This window comes from Muntiacus reevesi, chromosome 10 (assembly GCF_963930625.1).
Source record: "Muntiacus reevesi chromosome 10, mMunRee1.1, whole genome shotgun sequence".
NCBI lineage: Eukaryota > Metazoa > Chordata > Mammalia > Artiodactyla > Cervidae > Muntiacus > Muntiacus reevesi.
The window spans coordinates 25,947,421-25,966,132 of record NC_089258.1 but is presented as its reverse complement, the minus strand read 5'-3'; the positions used below and the strand labels follow the sequence as shown (position 1 = coordinate 25,966,132).

At 41.1% G+C, this 18,712-nt stretch overlaps 1 protein-coding gene across 3 annotated transcripts in view; it reads left to right on the top strand.

Moving 5' to 3' along the window:
* The first annotated feature begins 12,623 nt into the window (after positions 1-12,623).
* The window catches only part of ABCA1 (ATP binding cassette subfamily A member 1), a 131,853-nt gene continuing 125,764 nt past the window's right edge, over positions 12,624-18,712 (top strand). For all 3 annotated transcript variants that reach the window (XM_065946636.1, XM_065946638.1, XM_065946637.1), the window contains exon 1: positions 12,624-12,824. The gene's annotated coding sequence lies outside the window, so the exon portion shown is untranslated. The remainder of the gene's footprint in view (positions 12,825-18,712) is intronic.

The following is an 18,712-nucleotide window of genomic DNA, read 5'->3' as shown; positions in this document are numbered from 1 at the left end:
TCTTGGAAAAATATTTGTAATACGAGTAGCATTTGAGGAGTTAAAACACTTGGTTTACAAGAGTTTAACAAAGAAAAAGATGAACACGAGGATACAAAAAGGTCAATAAATATATGAAAAGATGTTCAATCTTATTAGTAATCAAAAAAATAAATCAAAACAATAGTAAATTAGATTGGATTTAATTTTAACACTGATAAAAATGTTGATAAAAGGATGAAGAACTAGGCATATTCATACCAATATATACCTATTAGAAAGCCTAAAGTAAAAAATTCTGACATTATCTAGTGCTTTCCCTCCTAATACAGTTGAATATATACATTTAAAATGGTATAATCAAAATGTCCATAACATATACTTAGTGAAAATAATTTCCAAATTATTAGTAATATGCAAATATATAAGTTCAGTCAGTTCAGTCACTCAGTCGTGTCCGACTGTTTGTGACTCCATGGACTGCAGCACGCCAGGCCTCCCTTCTCCTGCCTTCAATCTTTCCCAGCATCAGGGGCTTTCCCAATGAGTCAGTTCTTCCACATCAGGTGGCCAAAGTGTTGGAGTTTCAGCTTCAGCATCAATCCTTCCAATGAATATTCAGGACTGATTTCCTTTAGGATGGACTAGTTGGATCCCCTTGCAGTCCAAGGGACTCTCAAGAGTCCTCTCCAACACCACAGTTCTAAAGCATCAATTCTTTGGCACTCAGCTTTCTTTATAGTCCAACTCTCACATCCATACATGACTACTAGAAAAACCAAAGCTTTCACTGGATGGACTTTTGTTAGCAAAGTAATGTCTCTGCTTTTTAAAATGCTGTCTAGGTTGGTCATAGCTTTTCTTCCAAGGAGCAAGCATCTTTTAATTTCATGGCTGCAGTTACCATCTGCAGTGATTTTGGAGCCCCCCAAAATAAATTCTCTCACTGTTTCCACTGTTTCCCCATCTATTTATCATGAAGTGATGAGACCAGATGCCATGACCTTAGTTTTCTGAATGTTGAGTTTTTAAGCCAATTTTTTCACTTTCCTCTTTTACTTTTATCAAGAGGCTCTTTAGTTCTTCCTGCCATAAGGGTGGTGTCAAATATATGTTTGATATATATGTGTGTGTGTGTGTGTGTGTGTGTGTGTGTCTGTGTGTGTGTGCACGTGCACTCAGTCATGTCTGACTCTTTGCAAACCCATGGACTGTAGCCTGCTAGGCTTCTCTGTCTCTGGAATTTTCCAGGGAAGTATACTGGAGTGGGTGGCCATTTCCTACTCCAGTGTTTATATAAAGTATGTTTATGTAAAAATCGTTTACAAATAATATATATGGCATGCAACTGTTTTGCAAAAGAGAAATATTGGGTTGGTCAAAAAGTTCGTTTGCGTTTTTCTATAACCCAAACAAAATTTCTGGCCAACCCAATATATGTCCAAATACACATTTATTCACTGAAAAAATATCTGGAAGAATGTACACCAGACACATTGACAGAAGTCATCTCTGGGTAGTGGGATTATAGTGATTCTAACTCTCTTCTTTGTACGTTTTTCATAGTCTTTTAATCTTTATACTTTTTATAGCCTGAACATTTGACTATGAGCATGTATTATGCACTTTTAACATTTTTGACTTAACTTAATTTTTGACTTAACTATTTATTTTGACTTTTACAAAAACCCATGCAAAGGTTTAAGGTTTTAGTTCTAGACCATGACAAAATTTCCCATGTCGAAGCAGATGTATTCAAACATTACATACTCCACAAAAGTATCCTGCCCACATCTACTATAAAAGAGAGAGCATTTGGCTGTTTATTGCTAGGATTGTTGAACTTTTCACCCTCCAGATATGTGTGGGTCACCAACACACTTCCTCATCTTGAGAGTTGTCTTTGATATTTAAAACATAATTCTTAAAAAAAAAACCCAACAAAAACGTAATTCTTAGACTCAAGGAACATAACCTCAAGGTATTTGTGTATGGTTAAAAATCAAATAATGCATCTTGTTTAGTTAGTATAAAGTATGATTCTATGTATATGGTAATTGGGAGGATAAAATGGAAAGATTATCTGTTACTAAATTTAGAAATTATGTCCTGATAGATTAATGGTTGATTTAAATATAACTTCTTGTCAAGCATCTGTTTTTAGAATCAAATTACTGAGACTCTACAGTTTCCTTGAAGTCTCAGAGTCTCAAATTTCTGTTTGCCTTTGTATGGTTTTAAGAAAATGAAGAGTGAAAATGCACATTTAATTTTCATTGTATCATATTTTATATGACACACTGTAGTCATTTCATGGAAATATAAGGCGACAAACAAATTGCTGAAGAAATAATTGTCACTACCTCATTGAATCTTAAGTCATTCAGAACCATGTCCCACATACTGAAGATTCGTTTGGGAATGCTTTTGTTTCCCCAGCTGCCCTCTTCTCCAGCTTTGCCTTATTGACCACCTCCAGTGGAGTGCTGACTATTTTTCATCTTGCTTTCTATGTTTATCTCCAGGGTTTAATTCAATAAACAAAGTGGCTTGGATCAAACTTTGGGCTCTCATGGGTTTGCAATGTGTTCTTTGGTCTCAGTTTTAGTTACCAAAAGGGAGTGTTGTTTCTGACCTCTTTGACTCTTCCCTGCTGATTTTACTAGGCCTTTGATACTAGTAAAGGCTGAGATTTTTGAGGAGGTGGTCTTGCTTTTGTTAGAGATGGTACTGACTTTTATTGCTTTGTGACTCAAGATGTGTTCAATTACAATCGCAAAAGTGTTAAAAAATCAAATTAAAAGTAACAAAAGTAGAAACCAAGGTTTTGATCTTTAAGGAAACATGTGACTCATTATTGATGCAAAGATAGCAAATAAGAACCCTCATCTAGCTTTCATTTTGCCAAGATTTAGGTCATTCGTTGCCTGCTACACTGACAAGCTCCACCACTTCTGCCAACACATTCTCAGGGTGTACAGTGGACTAGCATCTCCCCTCCATCACACTCCTCCAAGAACTTCCAGGTCAAGGGGCCACAAACTCAGAAGCCTATAGGAGCTGGGCAGGTAGTGCAGAAGAGTAAATAAGACTGTTTAAGAAAAACAGGATTTAGTGGGGATTTGGCCAAGGTAGAGACAGCATGTTCCACCTAGAGAAACCTCTTTTTTTTCTTTGGACAGAGAGCCTCTTTTTTTTTTTGTTGAAGATTTATTTATGTAATTTTTGACTGTGCTGGGTCTTTGTTGCTACACACAGTCTTTCTCCAGTTGCAGCAAGCAGGGGCTGCTCTTCATTGCAGTTCTCGGGCTTCTTACTGCGGTGGCTTCTCTTGTTGCGGAGCAGGCTTTAGGCATGTGGGCTTCAGTAGTTGTGGTGTACAGATATAGTTGCTCCATGGCATGTGGGATCTTCCTGGACTAGGGATCTAACATAATAAATGCCTGCGTTGGCAGGCAGATCGTTAAGCACTAGACCACTGGGGAAGTTCTCGAGGAAACCTTTTCTCAGTTTCAGCCAGTTGTTGTTATGTGGGAATAGACCTGGGGTGATCAGAGCTTCCACTTTTTCAATAGAAGCAAGAAATAAAGATTTTTTTGGTGACATTTCCAATCTCATCAACCATTTCCAATAAATACCAACACACTTTAGCAAACCATGTGTCTGAGAGCTGGATGTGACTATGGGTTGCCAGTGTGCAACTTCTGATAAAAACTAAAGTGCATAAACTTTGGGCATCCAAAAGCAGGGCCCTGATGGAGGCTGTTCTGAGGTCAGGACCAGCACAGATAACAAACCCAGCAGTGAATAAGAGTAACATGGGACTTTGAGGCACAAATCAGTGGTACTTTGGTGGTACTGCTGTGTGCTAGTGGACAGGGCTTTTGGATGCTGAATATTAGAGCCTAATTGGCTTTTTTAGATCCCAGTGGAAGCCCCCAGGGCTCTTAGGCAGTTCTAGGGGAGGGAGGGGAGGAAGGAAATCTCAAGAAAAAGATATTGGACTTCCTGCTAATAGGCAAGTGGGGATTTGAGTGATTAAATAAAAGATGAAAAAGAGATATGATCGAATTTGAACTGTTGTCTGGCAAAGTAGTTTATACTGGTTAATCTAATTGAAAATATCAATTTGAAAATCCACAGATTGGGATTTTGGAAAGAAGTCATATTTATTAAGTTATTATTGGACATTGGAGAAAGTTATATTGTTATTTGAAATAATAATAGTGTAGCATAATAAATGGTATTAATAATAACAACAGCTGTCTTTTATTAGTTTACTTTCGCCTTGGAGCATGTGGGATCTTAGTTCTGATCAGGTATCAAACCTGGTGCCACCTGCAGTGGAAGCAGGGAGTCCTAACCACTGGACTGCCAGGGAATTCCCAGTAATAGTTGTCCTTTTTTGAGCTCTTACCATGTACCATGTACTTACCATGACATGTACTTACCATGTACTGTGCCAGGCACAGTACAAGTGCTTCACATGTACTAACTCACCTAATACCCTTAGAAACCATAAGAGGTAGGTTCTACTATTATTATCTACCATTGACAGATAAGTAAACTGAGACACAGAGAAGTGAAGTAACATTCCCAAGGACACACAGACACATTATACAAATAAGGAGTTTTCACCTAGCACTGTACTCCTAGGATTAGTTTAAAATCCTCTCACTTATTTATCAAGATACTCACCAACAAGTTCTGCCTTAACCATTTCATCTCTCCATGTTCTCTTCTGTTCTTCATTACTGTGTGTACATTCTTCTAAAATACATTAAAGTTTACTGTTTCCATATGGTGATTTATGGTTTGCCTTTCTGCAGTTGTAAACTATCTCCTTACTGCTAATCTACAGACTCTGTCTTTAATGCCATTTTCCTTAGGGAAAAAATAGCATACACTTATCCTAGAAATTTTGTAAAATACAGACACGTATGAAAAAATTTCTCCTAATCTTCTCATCCACAGGAAATTGCTGTTAACCTTTAGGTGGCATTCTTTCCATTCTTTTCTATGCACATATATTCAATAAAAAAGACTACAAATATACTACTATTTTTACAGACTATAAATCATATATACACATAACTATTAGCTTTGCTTTTTTCAGTTAACATTTGTCACAAGCCATTTCCTGTATCTCTACGTTTGAAAACATTATTTTTATTTTTAATGGCTACATAGGATTCTATCATATGAGTTTACCAGAATTTATTTTAGAATCTTTTCACCATTAGATGATTAAATATTTTAAAAATACTCACTCATGGGGATCTTCCCTGGTAGTCTGGGAGCTAAGACTCTGTACTCCCAATGCAAGGGGCTAGGGTTCAATCTTTGATCAGGGAACTAGATCCCACACGCGCAACCAAGAGTTGGCATGCCACAGCTAAGATTCTGCAAGCTGCAAATACAAAGGTCCAATATGCCACAACAAAGATTGAATATCCCAAGTTCTGCAAGTAAGACTCAGTGCAGTCAAATAAATAACCAAAAAAAATTTTTTTAAATGCTCACTTCTGGAGAAAACATATTGACAAACATAAATATCTAACTGGATTTTTGGGCATTTCCCTAGGGTAAATTCCTCCAAGTAAAATTAATGGGTCAGTAGTTCTTAGCACATGTTGCTACATCGCCTGTCAGAATGTTGGGCCAATTCACATGCCACCCTCAATTTTTATGATCTTCACTTTTGCAGCACTTTCCTGTTTCCTTAACCTCTGAGTTTATTTCCTTATTTGTCAGAACTGGACCCTCCACTGAGCTTTCTTTTCTCATCCCAGCAGTGTGCTGAGGGCCTCCCATCTCCAGCAGTAAGTAGACAGATGTGGGGACTTCCTGCTTCTGAGCTCTGCAGGGCAAAGAAGTCAATCCAGAGGAACCAGCTTTAGGCTCAGCTCTGTGGGAAGCCCCAGGCATCTGGGAATGGAGCTCATCCCCCACTAGCTTACATATTGTGGATAATTCTGTAAGGGGAGGTTTCTGGGACAAGTAACCGGGCTAAGAAATGGCTCAGATTTCACTGGACAACATCAGTCACCGGAAGCATGGCAACAAAGAAGGGAAACAAAGGTCTGCTTCCATGGCCTGGTCACAGCACAACATCTGGACAGTGTTGTCTTTGAAGAGGCACAAACATTCCTTCTGTCTAAACAACTTCAGAAGCTATGAAAGGCACTGGTGCAAGGACAAGCCAAACCAACACAAGACCACCAAGGGGACAATAAAGGGAAGACCTTGCACTCCTAAAAGAACTGTCTTCAAAATGCTGAAGTGGAAAAAGAGGCGTGCCTCTCCAGCAGGGCAAAAGAGAACGGTAATCTGGAACATTTCCTAGGATTTCTTTGTTTTTTAATGACTTATTCTCTTATTAATATGTCAGAGAGAAAAAGTGCTCCTGGCTAAAAAATAATGGCCCCTAATCCCAGAAATCACAGCTAGCAAAACGGATTCTTCGCAAGTGTCAGAAAAGCACCCTGAATGAGAAGAGAAGAATACAAGTACATCACTTCTGTTATAAAAAATGCTTGATTTCTTTTAATCCCCAGAGTCCAATTATTTTCTTTTCAAATTTAAGGGTACTGTTTATACTATTAATTAAGGGTTCCGTTCAGTTCAGTCGCTCAGTCATGTCTGACTCTGCGACCCCATGAACCACAGCACGCCAGGCCTCCCTGTCCATCACCAACTCCGAGTCCACCCAAACCCATGTCCCTTGAGTCCGTGATGCCATCCAACCATCTCGTCCTCTGTCATCCCCTTCTCCTCCTGCCCTCAATCTTTCCCAGCATCAGGGTCTTTTCCAATGAGTCAGTTCTTTGCATCAGGTGGCTAAAGTATTGGAGTTTCAGCTTCAACATCAGTCCTTCCAATGAACACCCAGGACTGATCTCCTTAGGATGGACTGGCTGGATCTCCTTGCAGTCCAAGGGACTCTAAAGAGCCTTCTCCAATATCACAGTTCAAAAGCATCAATTCTTCAGTGCTCAGCTTTCTTTATAGTCCAACTCTCATATCCACACATGACTACAGGAAAAACCACAGCCTTGACTAGACGGACCTTTGTTGACAAAGTAATGTCTCTGCTTTTAAATATGCTGTCCAGGTTGGTCATAACTTTCCTTCCAAGGAGTAGGCATCTTTTAATTTCATGGCTGCAATCACCATCTACAGTGATTTTGGAGCCCCCAAAAATAAAGTCAGTGACTGTTTACCCATCTATTTCCCATTAAGTGATGGGACCAGATGCCATGATCTTAGTTTTCTGAATGTTGAGTTTTAAGCCAACTTTTTAACTCTCCTCTTTAACTTTCATCAAGAGGGTAGTTACCTATTAATTTGAGTACATAAAAAATATCTATCTGTAGTATTTATCTCTTTCTCTTTCATCTACTCTCTACCCCATACATTTTTTATCTAATGAATTCTATTTCTCTCTCTTCTCTGTCCGTTTTATCTCCTGCTTCTTGAAAAATAGTACAGCAGAGTTAGTTATTTAATCCCATCACTCTCCTTCAATAATCTTACACAGGAGGCCAGGGATGGAGATGAGAAGAAAGATTTTCAAGTAAGGGAACTACATGAGATGCAGTGTGGGAGTGGGGAGTGGGCAGAAGGAAAAAAGGAATGGGGAGATGGAGAAGATCCAAAGGCCTTCTATGCAATGTTTGCAAAAGTCTTTGTAGGTTTTCCAAAGGAACTTTGAGGGATTACTTCTTTGTAAGCAATGGAGAATCATAGGAGGAGGGGAGTCATTTTTTGGAGGGGAGTTTGATTAGATACTTTTTGGCTTTGTGTTGATTTGATTAGATTTTTCCCTTCAAGCAAAAATCACTCCATCATGGTAGGAAAGATAAATAGGAAGAAGAAGAAACTAAAGGCACGGATAGCAATTTGGAGGTTACCCAGAACTTTGACTTGGTTTTAGACAAGTGAGGATGAAGAGGACAGGGCAGATTAAAGAGATATTTAGGAGATTCAACTGGCTTGGGTGCTTTTTAGAATGAGAAGAAAAAGATGGGGACAGAGAGAGGAAAAGTCAAACAAGTATGACTATAATTTCCCGCAGTCAATATGTGGATTGATCATTAAATGAAATTAAAACACAAGACACATATAGAGGAGGGAGATTTAAATGAAAGATTAAAAAATTGATTTGAGATTTACTTGCAGAATATCTTGTTAAGTGTTGTGCTGGTAAATGTTAAAACTGGCTTTCCAAAAAAAAAAAAAAAGAGAGAGACAGACAGACAGGCAGAAAAGAAAGCCCTGATTGTATCAGATGTGAAAGTTACTTATTGCAGAGTCCGGAAAAGATATACATACCCAGTCAGCAATTATGAGCTGGAATGAGCACACCACTAGTCTTGCTGGATGCTCCACGCTGTATGGACTGGCACCGTCCCAGAGCACAGCAAGGAAGTGAGAGCTGGGGATACCCAGTTTACCTGAAGCCAAGGGAGTGGATTGTGTTTAAAAAAAAAGAGAGAGAGAAAGAGAAAACCAGTATCAGGAGACATTGTATAAGGACAGAGAAAGTCAGGGAAAGAGTTATTAAAGAGGCAGGAGAGTCAGAAGAGAACCAGATGCAGGAAATGCAAGAGAACTAGATTCAGGAAGGAAGATGTGGTCAGTAGTGTTGAATACCAGAGATCAGGTAGCCCAGGGACTTAAAGGAGGTCATCAGTGTTACCCATTTAGTGGTCTTTCTGTGTTTGAGGTATTTTCTATTTTTCTACATGAAAATTTTATAATGATGAGAATGAAAGCACATATACCCCTCTCTCTCTTTTTAAGGAGGTCATTAATGGATCTGGGGAGTGGTGGGGACCAGAGTTTGCCTGAAATGGGTTGGAGACTGAATAAAAGAGAGGGATTACAGAAAAAATTTTTTCAGCAGTTTGGCTCTTAAAAGCAGGAGAGCCTGAAGGGAGAAAGGTTAAAAGGATGGCTTTTAAAAAGAATTATAGCTTATTGATCAACCGGTAAATCAGGGGGATATATTTCTCTATAATCCAGACTAACTGGTTCATCCCAGTGACAAGCAGAACAAACTCAGGAACAGAAGCAGTAATGGTTTTGAATCTTGCATGTGTCAATAAGAGTCACATTAATAAAGAGGGGGAATGCACTGGTCTGATTATGTTGAACTTGTAATATTGAAAGCTTATGCAATACCTGGTTTACTCCACAAATAATGGTGATTTCCCCCCCCCCCCCTTTTTCCAAACTATCTTTAGCTTGAAAGTTTGTTTCTAACCATGTATTGGAATTAAACTGACTCAAATATGAACTGTAGGTCCTTTAATTCCACTTTACATAAAAGAAGAATTGTCTTTTTTTCTTCGCTAATTTTGAGGCACCTGTCATTCTTCAGCAATTCTCAAAAAGCCTAACTATCAGGTCTTATTAATTGTAACAAGTTCTGCGAAGGAAATTATTTTTAGAATATTTTGTTTTATTCTTCATTGACTTCCTATAATGCTCTTCCCGCCCCCGCCCAGAGTTTCCAGGAATCAAACAGCATCGTATGCATACCAAAAATACATGTGTGGTGAAAATAATTTATATTTTAAATAATTTGTACATGTACATTTACGTGGAGGCTTCCCTAGTAGCTCAGCTGGTAAAGAATCCTCCTGCAATGTGGGAGACCTGGGTTCTGTCCTTGGGTTGGGAAGATCCTCTGGAGAAGGGCAGGGCAACCCACTCCAGTATTCTTGCCTGGAGAATCCCCATGGACAGAGGAGCCCGGCAGGTTACAGATCATGGGGTTTGCAAAGAGTTGGACACGACTGAGTGACGACTTAGTGACTAAGCACATTTATGTTATATTAGTGTTATATATCAAAGCAATTTCCAAGCAAAGCCTTTTGTGTAGTTCCTAATTTAAAAGGTCTCAATAGAATGATAATCTGTAGCGCCATGACCTATACCAGGATCTCTAAGGCCACAGCTACCTGAATTCTGTAATTAGAAGATGCCAAGGTCATCTCAGAGTAGAACCTCAAGGCACTCAGGCTGCACCGACAGAACCAGCTTGTCCGGAGACAGTAACAAAGAAGGGCCATTCTGCTCGTTTGGGAAGAGTCACGTAGGGCGGAGACCTGGAGTGTTGGTGTAGGTGTTAGAAGGAACTGACGGAGTTGGGGGAAGTTCACTGAAGCATACTCAGGAACAAATCGACCTGTGACATTCGAGGGAGAGAAATTCACACTTTTATACTCTCCCAAGGGACACATTCTTTTAACCTCTAACTTTTGGAATTAAGTATTTTTTTCATATGAACCTGTCATACTCGCCAAGTGTGGGCTTGATGAAGGCGGAATTAGGTGTTTGTGGCCCTTGGCCAAATCACTTAGTCTCTTTGGGGATTTAGGCTCTTTTATTGGTAGAAAGGAACACAACTGATAAGCTTATTTCAGACATTACAGTGTGTGCAGAGGTGAGCAGATTCTTGATAGCATAGGTTGTTATCAGTTAGAAATGATTACATTTGACTTTGGGGCCAAAGACCTGTGTATTTAGAATCAATGGCTGTCTTCTCTGGTGCTCTCATCTCCTTCTTGGCCTCATCTCCTTTCTCCTTGTCTCATTTGCACAGGACTTACTGTCACTCATTCCCTAGGAGAACAATCTGAGGCGTTACTTTAGTAGGGTGCTCTTGGAAACTATAGCCTTCAGTTTCAGAAAGAATGATTCTGGTGGTGGGGTTTTAATGATTCTGGTGATAGGTGGGTGGTGGGGTGGGGTGGGGCGGGGGATGGAGAATCAGAGAGACAGAATCGCTTCCACAGATCACACGTGGAGTGGTAACACCTCCTCCAGGAGCTTTCCTTTATATCTAGAGGTCAGAGAGATTACTTTGAACTCTTCTTCCCTATGCTTGGAATTTTAAAATTTTGGCATGGGAAATTCTTTATAGGCCATGGTTGGTACCAGAAAATGACATTAATAGGCAGCTATCAACAGGCTCTTAGTTTTACAGAGCCATTCTTCCCAGGAGCTCAAATGAACAAAATTTACTTTCAGAAAACCCCAGTGAGACAGGGAGAGCATATAAATAGTCTCTTTTATGGATAACGAAATGGAGGCAGAAAGTTAGTGGATCATGTGGTTGTCAGATTTGACCCTGGAACCTAGGGACCAGGGGTCTTCTCTTGTGGGCCCTGGACTTCAGAGGATTTGACTCTGGCCCACCACAAACCTCATCCCTTCCTAAGAATGAGTGGTCCACAGGACCCAGGGGCCAGGTCACCAAGTTATGAGTAGCTGAGACCCCAGAATTGTCCTAAGGCCCTTAAGTGCTCTTCCAGGGCCTGCATGGGCCTCCTCACTGGATCCATCCTTAGTGTTGACAGAACCACTGACATATGGACCTGGGTTCAAATCATGGTCTGGAGGGGCTTGTGCAGCTGGGGGCCCAGATGCACACCTGCAGATTCTTCTGGAATATGATGGAGCTGGGGATGGGAAGCAAAGTTGTCTGGGAGCCTGCTCTCCTGCTCTACCCCTTTCTTGTCAAACCTCAAGTCAAAGCCTAAGGAGTCTGGTTGTGAATCTACCCTTCCCAGTTGCTCCAAAGGTATCTCTGTCAAATAGGAGGAACTTATTTTACAGTTTGTTAGCTTTATTTTTGAGTTAAATATTGAGACTTAAAAGTATGTGGGCCTCCATTTGTGCACTTCTGTTCCTCAAATGTTATGGGCTCTCTTGCTCTTGCCTGTTAAAGCCAAAGCCAGAAGAAGAAGCTGAAGAATTGGAATGGTTATGTAATTTTACAAGACTGCGATTCTCTAGCAGTACTTTGCGAACCTGTAGAAACCTAAATACAAGCCCACGTGTATTTATCTATCACTGCTGACTAACATGGTGAAAATAAAAAGGAGATTGGTCCACATTGTTCGGGTTTTCTGTGGCCTCCCCCCCTCCTCCCAGTTTGCCAAGGGAGGGAGCAAGACAGTTTTCAGGGGTCCTCCTGGGACTTGGGAGGTCCAAAATTGGGAACCCCAAAGGTCCTTGAATTCCAAAGTCAGGGTTTGTGGTGGACAACAAAACCAGTCAATTGTCCAGAGGACTGTCCATCTTCTCCCAAATCTGGGCATTTAAAGGAAAAAAAAAAAAAAAGACGAAAGGGTTGGCATCCCTAGGGGTTTCAGCCTTGCTTTCTCTTCCCCTTCCTTCTCCTATCTCCGCCCCCCAAGTCCCTCCAGCTGAGTAAATTAACAAAGGAAACAAAAGTTGCTGAAAGAACTAGTTTAGCGAAAGCTATTGGTTGCCCTGAACCTGGATAAGAGTCTCTGGCGGGCTCACTCCCAAGACCGGCGTTCGCCCCTATCCCTGCGCCGGCGGGCGGGTCTGGGGCGCGGGGCGCGCACCTACGCCGAGGGTAGGCTGGCTGCACCCCACTGGCGCCCTCCGCCCCCAGCCCCGCGCGCGGCTGGACGTCGCCCGTTTAAGGGGCGGGACGCGGCTCCACGTGCTTTCTGCTGAGTGACTGAACTACATAAACAGAGGCCGGGAAGGGGGCGGGGAAGGAGGGAGAGAACAGGCTTTGACCGATAGTAACCCCAGCGCTCAGCGCCGCCGAATCTATAAAAGGAACTAGTCGCGGCAAAACCCCGGTAATTCCGAGGCAGAGTGAGTGCTGCCGGGGCCGGCAGAGACGCGCCGACACCTCTCTCTCTCCCCGGGCGCAGGTGGGCAGAAGAGGGGCGTGCAACCAGCGCCGCCACAGCCAATTTCTCGGGGCGCTTTGCTCCCTTTACGCTCCTTCTTTCCCGAAGGGTTTTTCAAGGGGTTGGGGAAAGAGCCACAAACACAAAAGTGGAAAACAGGTAAGAGTCTCTCCAGCGACTTGGACGTTATTGTTTCGTTTCGGGCCGAGGGGACTTTGGGAAGCTCTGGGTTTCGGGGACTTTAGTCCGAACCCCCACATCCCCACCTACTGCAGCGCAAACAGGGGCTTGTAAATGTGGAGAGGATGTCCTAGGAGGAGCTCTGGAGACCCAAAGACGCGACATCTCTGCGCTCAGGGTTCGCCCGCGGTGGAGCTCGGGGAGCATCTCTGGGCGCGCGGAGACCCGAGCGCAGTGGCTGGGGCGCAGTGGAATCGGGGGCTCCCGGTGGTGCTGGAGGCGCTGCCGCTGGAGTAAGGAGAGTGGCAGGTCTGGCACTGAGCTATTCCCTTTGTTTGGAAGCGCCTGAGCCGGTTGGAACCCTCTCTGGCTGCGGGTCGGCCGGCGCCCACCGGGAAAATTGCCAGGCGTCAGAATCCCCTCGGTTCCTAAGCAGCTAGTCCGGGTCGGGCTCTGATCTGGGGATAGGTCCCCTGCGCCCCCGGACGGGAGCGGCGCTTTATGGCTCACCAAGAATGCGAGTGGGGGCCCTTAGCGCTAGTGCTCTTTTGAGGCCTCGGGGGCTTTGTTTGATCAGGGGGTTCCTGTCCCATAGTCTCCAAACGCTTCCAGGAGCCGCCGCCTCTGACGCTGTGGGAGGCTGGGGATGGGGGTGGGGGAGACGGGCGGGGCGGAGGGACGAGAGTTTTGTTTCTTTAACAAACGGTGGGGAGGGGGGCTTGCGGGAACCTGGAGCTGAGGTGACCCTTCCCTCTGCTCCCCCCCATCTTCCTGCCCTTTGCTGCGTGTCTCTTGGAGCAGCTCCAGGCAGGGCACAGATGGGGAAGCTGGGGTGAGACGGTGCAGCAGAATGACCGAGAGTAACCCCGGCGGGCGGTGCAGAGCTCGCGGCTCCGCGGGCGGCCTGCGCTTCGCGGTGGGGGGAGGGAGGGTTGGGCGCCGGCTGCCGGTGGCCACGGGGGGCACTGATCCACAGCGCCTCCTGGCCGGTGGCCTGGGAATCGGCTCCTTGGTCGGAGTGAGGCCAGGCTGTAAGAGGCTTTGTCGCCCGCTGCGGTTCCGACCGAGATCCGGTGAAGACGGGTGGTTGTAGACTGGGAGGAAACCTGGGGGATCAGGCGAAAGTGCTTCTGCTTGTGTTTTAGAATGGTTCCCAACTCCCAGAGAGTTGCTAAATGGAACGTTTTTGGGGCGTGGGCCAGTGCTAGGGTTGTGTGTAGGTGCTTGTTTTTCAGCACTCATCAAAAAGAAGGGAATAAACAAGATAAAAGAAAACAGAGAGAGAGAAAGAAAAAGGGAGAAAAAGAAATGTGGCATTGGAAATAATTGGCCCTTGTCTTTTGCAAAAGCGATACCGTCAGCTTTTAAAACCAGGACTTTTCAGTGAAACAAGGAAGTGAGTGCGTGGTATATGCATTCATGTAATAGACGATAAATTTGATATTTAAAAAAATTCCTTGGTGATAAAAATCAACTAGTCACTTTCTAAGGACCGATTCCCACCTCCCATCAAAGAACACCTCACAAAATTTTGCAAGTTCAAAAGCAGAGTTTTAATGGTTCTTTAAACAATAGTTTGGGACCCAAGCCTAAGTTTCGATCTTTTCAGACAAAATTTAAAACTCAACTAAAGAAGTACTTAGTTTCTTATCTCCTCTTTTATTTCAGCCCATTTTCCTCATAATTACTAGGAAATTAATGGACGCTTTCTGTTCATGTCATTCTCTTGAGACACTTATCCTAAATCAAAGGGAGTGTGAGAGCAAAGGGAGAAGGTTCTGTAGTAGAACCTCTTCTGATGGTAAATAATTTTCAAGTACAAAGTTTTCTTTGTCAGCCTGTTCTCCAAGTACTCCTTTTTTTTAACTTTTAATTTTATATTAAAGTATAAGTGATTAACAATATTTGATAGTTTCAGGTGACAATAAAGGAACTTAGTCACACATACATGTGTCCATTCCCAAATGCTCCTTTTTTAGGAGCTTTAATGCTTTTTGCATTAAGTTAATCCATGATAAGAGTTTTGGCAAAACATTAGATACACAGAGCACAGTGGTATTTGCTTGAGAAAAAGCAGTAGAATCAGAGTGACCAGCCTTTGATGACCACAGTTCAAGGGGTAAGAATTGCTACTGCAGTCCGAGTAATTCTTGAGCTCCCTTGCAGGGACCAGCCTGGTGTTCCAGAATGATGTACCTCATTGTGAAATGGACACTTGTGATATGTGTCTCCCCTTCAGATGAGCATTTAAAATCTCAGCTCTCAATTTACATCTAAATAGAAGCCTATAATGAAGCCTGGACACCTTTTGACTTAGGGCATATTTACAGTTCATGTAAGACTAGCTTAGATTGGAAAAGGGTGATTAGGGTTTGATTGTTTCCAACCTCTGCTCTTAATGCTTACATTAAAAAGTCTTAATGCTTACATTATTAAAAATGAATGAAACCAAATGAAACTCAGTGACACAGTTTTTTATCTTCTGTAGTATTTATCTTATATGGAGAGAAGTTGTAATATTTTTTGTTAAAATTCTTTTTAGGGGATCTTCCTTCCCATAAGCTAAGTTGCTTATGCTCTATTCAGCATGATTGTAAATTGTTAATATCCTTGCTGTTTTTATTTTCAGCTCCTAAAACATTAAATGGACATTGCCTTAGATTCCTTAATAACTTCTTCCTTAATTCTTGAACCTCTGACAGTCTAGAAAATTCCAATAGATATATCGTTTTTGCATTTCTAAAATACTCTAAATTCCAAATACATTTTTATTTACTATCTAGATGGTAAAGAAATAATGGAAATTTAATACTCTTTATGGTCAGTTACCTCCATATCAAATTTTAAAGATCTTGCTGAAAATTTGCTTTAATTTAACTGTTCTGGGGGAGGGCTTACACTAAAACTGAAACCTTCTTCATATCTGCATGTGGAAATAATCATAAGTGTGGAAGTTACTGCAATATTTATTTAATAGATAACACCAGGTGCCAAATACTATTTCAAATGCTTTTCAAATACTATTTTAATTTTAACCACAAATCTACCTGTTATCCCTATTTTGCAGACTAAGAAACAGAGTTTCTGGCCACACGCCTTGCAACTGGCAGAGCTAAGTTTTGAACCTATCCAGCGAGCCCCAGATTTCTTTGACGCCACTCTAAGCAGTGAGGTGGTGCAGTTTCAGTTGCTGTGGCAGAGGACTTTGCGAGGATGCTCGCTGAGTTCTGGTACATATATCTGCTCTAGTCCTTAACGGAATCTACAGCCTGTGTCTTATTTCCCTTGTTGCCCTGAATGGGCCAGCCAAATTCTCTTCAGCGTGTTGGGACATTGATTGCATAGGGATTGCAACACCATGGGAAGGACAGACAGTAAAATTTGCTCAACTCTAGCTCTTGGTTTAAAATAAAAAATTTGCAGTTGTTTCAGTCAAATATTTCTGTCTATAATGATCTCCAAATCTTTCCCTGTGTAATACATAAAAAATGGATAGAGGGTTTGGTTGTAAAAGGATAAGGAACAAAAGAAAAAGGGAAGGGAACTATTAGCTTAGCTGTCAAATCTTTGGTGAATTTTTAAAATTGCTTATTGTACAATATGATTTCCGTTTGTTTTATCCCTCAATATGTCAGAGACCTTCTGAAATAACCTGTTTTTCTGTTACTGATGTTACTGTCTAGGAATCACCTTTAGCTTTTTTCTTACAGCATCTTTCTCTGAGCAAATCCATTTTCAAAGTCAGCTTAAATAAAGGTGAGACAGAATGGGAGACTTTTTCTTATTAGATTGGTGTAGCACCTTAGACGTAAACTCTTAGAAAAGATTTTTCTTGGTAAAAAGTTATGCTTATTATTGATTTACCTTATGCTGGGTGTTTCAAGCATTTTACATGTAATAACTTAGTTCACTCTGTCGAGAACCACATGAGGTGGGTTCTGTTATCATTTTCATTTTACGGACAGGGAAACTGAGGTGTAGACAGGGTAAGTAGCCTGACCATGGAGTTTGTAAGTAAGGAGTGACGCTGAGGTTGCATCCCAGGCAGTCTGGTTTCCACGAATTTACCAATTACACGGTAAGGGCTTTGTTAAAATATTGAATTTTGACAAATGAAATACTCGCTAAAGGCAAAGAATGCGTCTCACTTTTCATTTGGATATTTACGACTGAAAATAGTTCCCTGGTAACCTGCATAGATGTTGTTAGAGAGGCACATTTTAGAAATATCTGAAGCCAGAGTAAGAAAATCTTGTAAGAAAAATTGTTTTCAGGTAGAGCCTTTGGTTATTCTGCATTCTGTTGAGACAGTAAGCTGTTTTAAAGCAAAGAGCATTTACTCCGAGGAGCATCAGACTTGGTTCCTAAAACAAAAGAAAACTTGAAATCCTGTCTTTTCCCATTTTGAAAATTTACTCTTAAGACCTGATTTAAATGCCATCTTTCTCATAAGCTCTCCTGGATTCACACCTTCCTGCCAACACTGAGTTAAAATTAATTATCCCTTTCTTTTTTGCTCCCATAGGATTGGATCACAGCACTATTAATGTCATGGGTTTAATTGCATGAGTTTTTTTTTTTGGTTATACTTAACATTTATTTGTCTTGTTCTTGAGTGTATGCTTCTCTAGGAGGAGGTCTAGGATTCTTCTAGGATTAAGGTCCTAGAATCCTAGAGAATCCTAATTCTCTAGGATTAAGGTTCCAGTCCTTAATTTACTCTCCTTGATATGGAAGCGGATTCAATAAATGCTATCTTGAATAAGTCAAAGAGAATGGGAAACTACTGTTGGTTTTCTATATTCTGAAAGATGAATTCAAATGATGTGATAATCACAGAAAAGCATTAGAAGTAGAATTATATGAGAAATAACTAGTTAAGGTTAGGTTTGTGATAGGTTGAGAAATATTAGTATGTACTTAGACCAGCTTACTTTTTGTAGAACAAACAATTCTGATTCCACTCAGTTTCATTTCTCTTTTTTGAGGCAGCTGTGCTTTGAGAAAGTGATCTAGTCTGTTACATTTCACATTAAACTACTTTTATTTGCACATTAATTTATTATTTAATTCACTAAGTAATTTAGAATTTAATTACTTAAAAAATCAAAATAACCTTTTATGTATAGGATCTTTTCTTTTATTCATTCTTTATGTGTGTGTGTCTGTATGTGTTTATGTGTATTTGTTTAGAATTGCAACATTTTCTACGCTAAATCCAACTTCCAAGAAGCATTTGGAAGTCAAAACATTTTATTTGGCTACTCTCGAAGTCAAAGTGTTTTATGGTAACTGGTGTTTAGTACCAGACACTTTTTTGGGAAGAATTTTGTATATATGAAGCCAATCAGTGGTTATTATTTATTGGGACAGTATTCTGGACTGCATGAAGAATATGCTGAAAGCTATGGATTCTCTTTTCAGAAAAAACATACGCAGGCATGTACACTCCAAATTTTACATATAATTACATATAATTTGATGTAATTATATTCTGCATGTAATTCTAGAAACCCACTAAGCAGTCATGTGACCCTGGGCAAGTCATTTTACTTTCTTAAGATTTAGTTTCTCGATGAAATGAAAGAGGTTGAGTACATGACTTCTAAAGAGCCATTCAAACTTTTATATTCTCTAGATGTGTATTTAGGGAAAAGTGTGATTCTTTGATAGGAGCTGCCCAGAGAAATGTCCTGAGGGACAGTATTAGTGTAACAGATTGTGTGGGTTTTGAGAGGTAGAGTGGAAATACCCATGGAATACATAGGAGTGTTTTGATGAACGTGATGACGGAAGAAAAGAAGATGGTGGGAGGAGAGGAAGAAGAAGTGAGATGGGGTTGGAATTAGATCTATTTATCCACATTA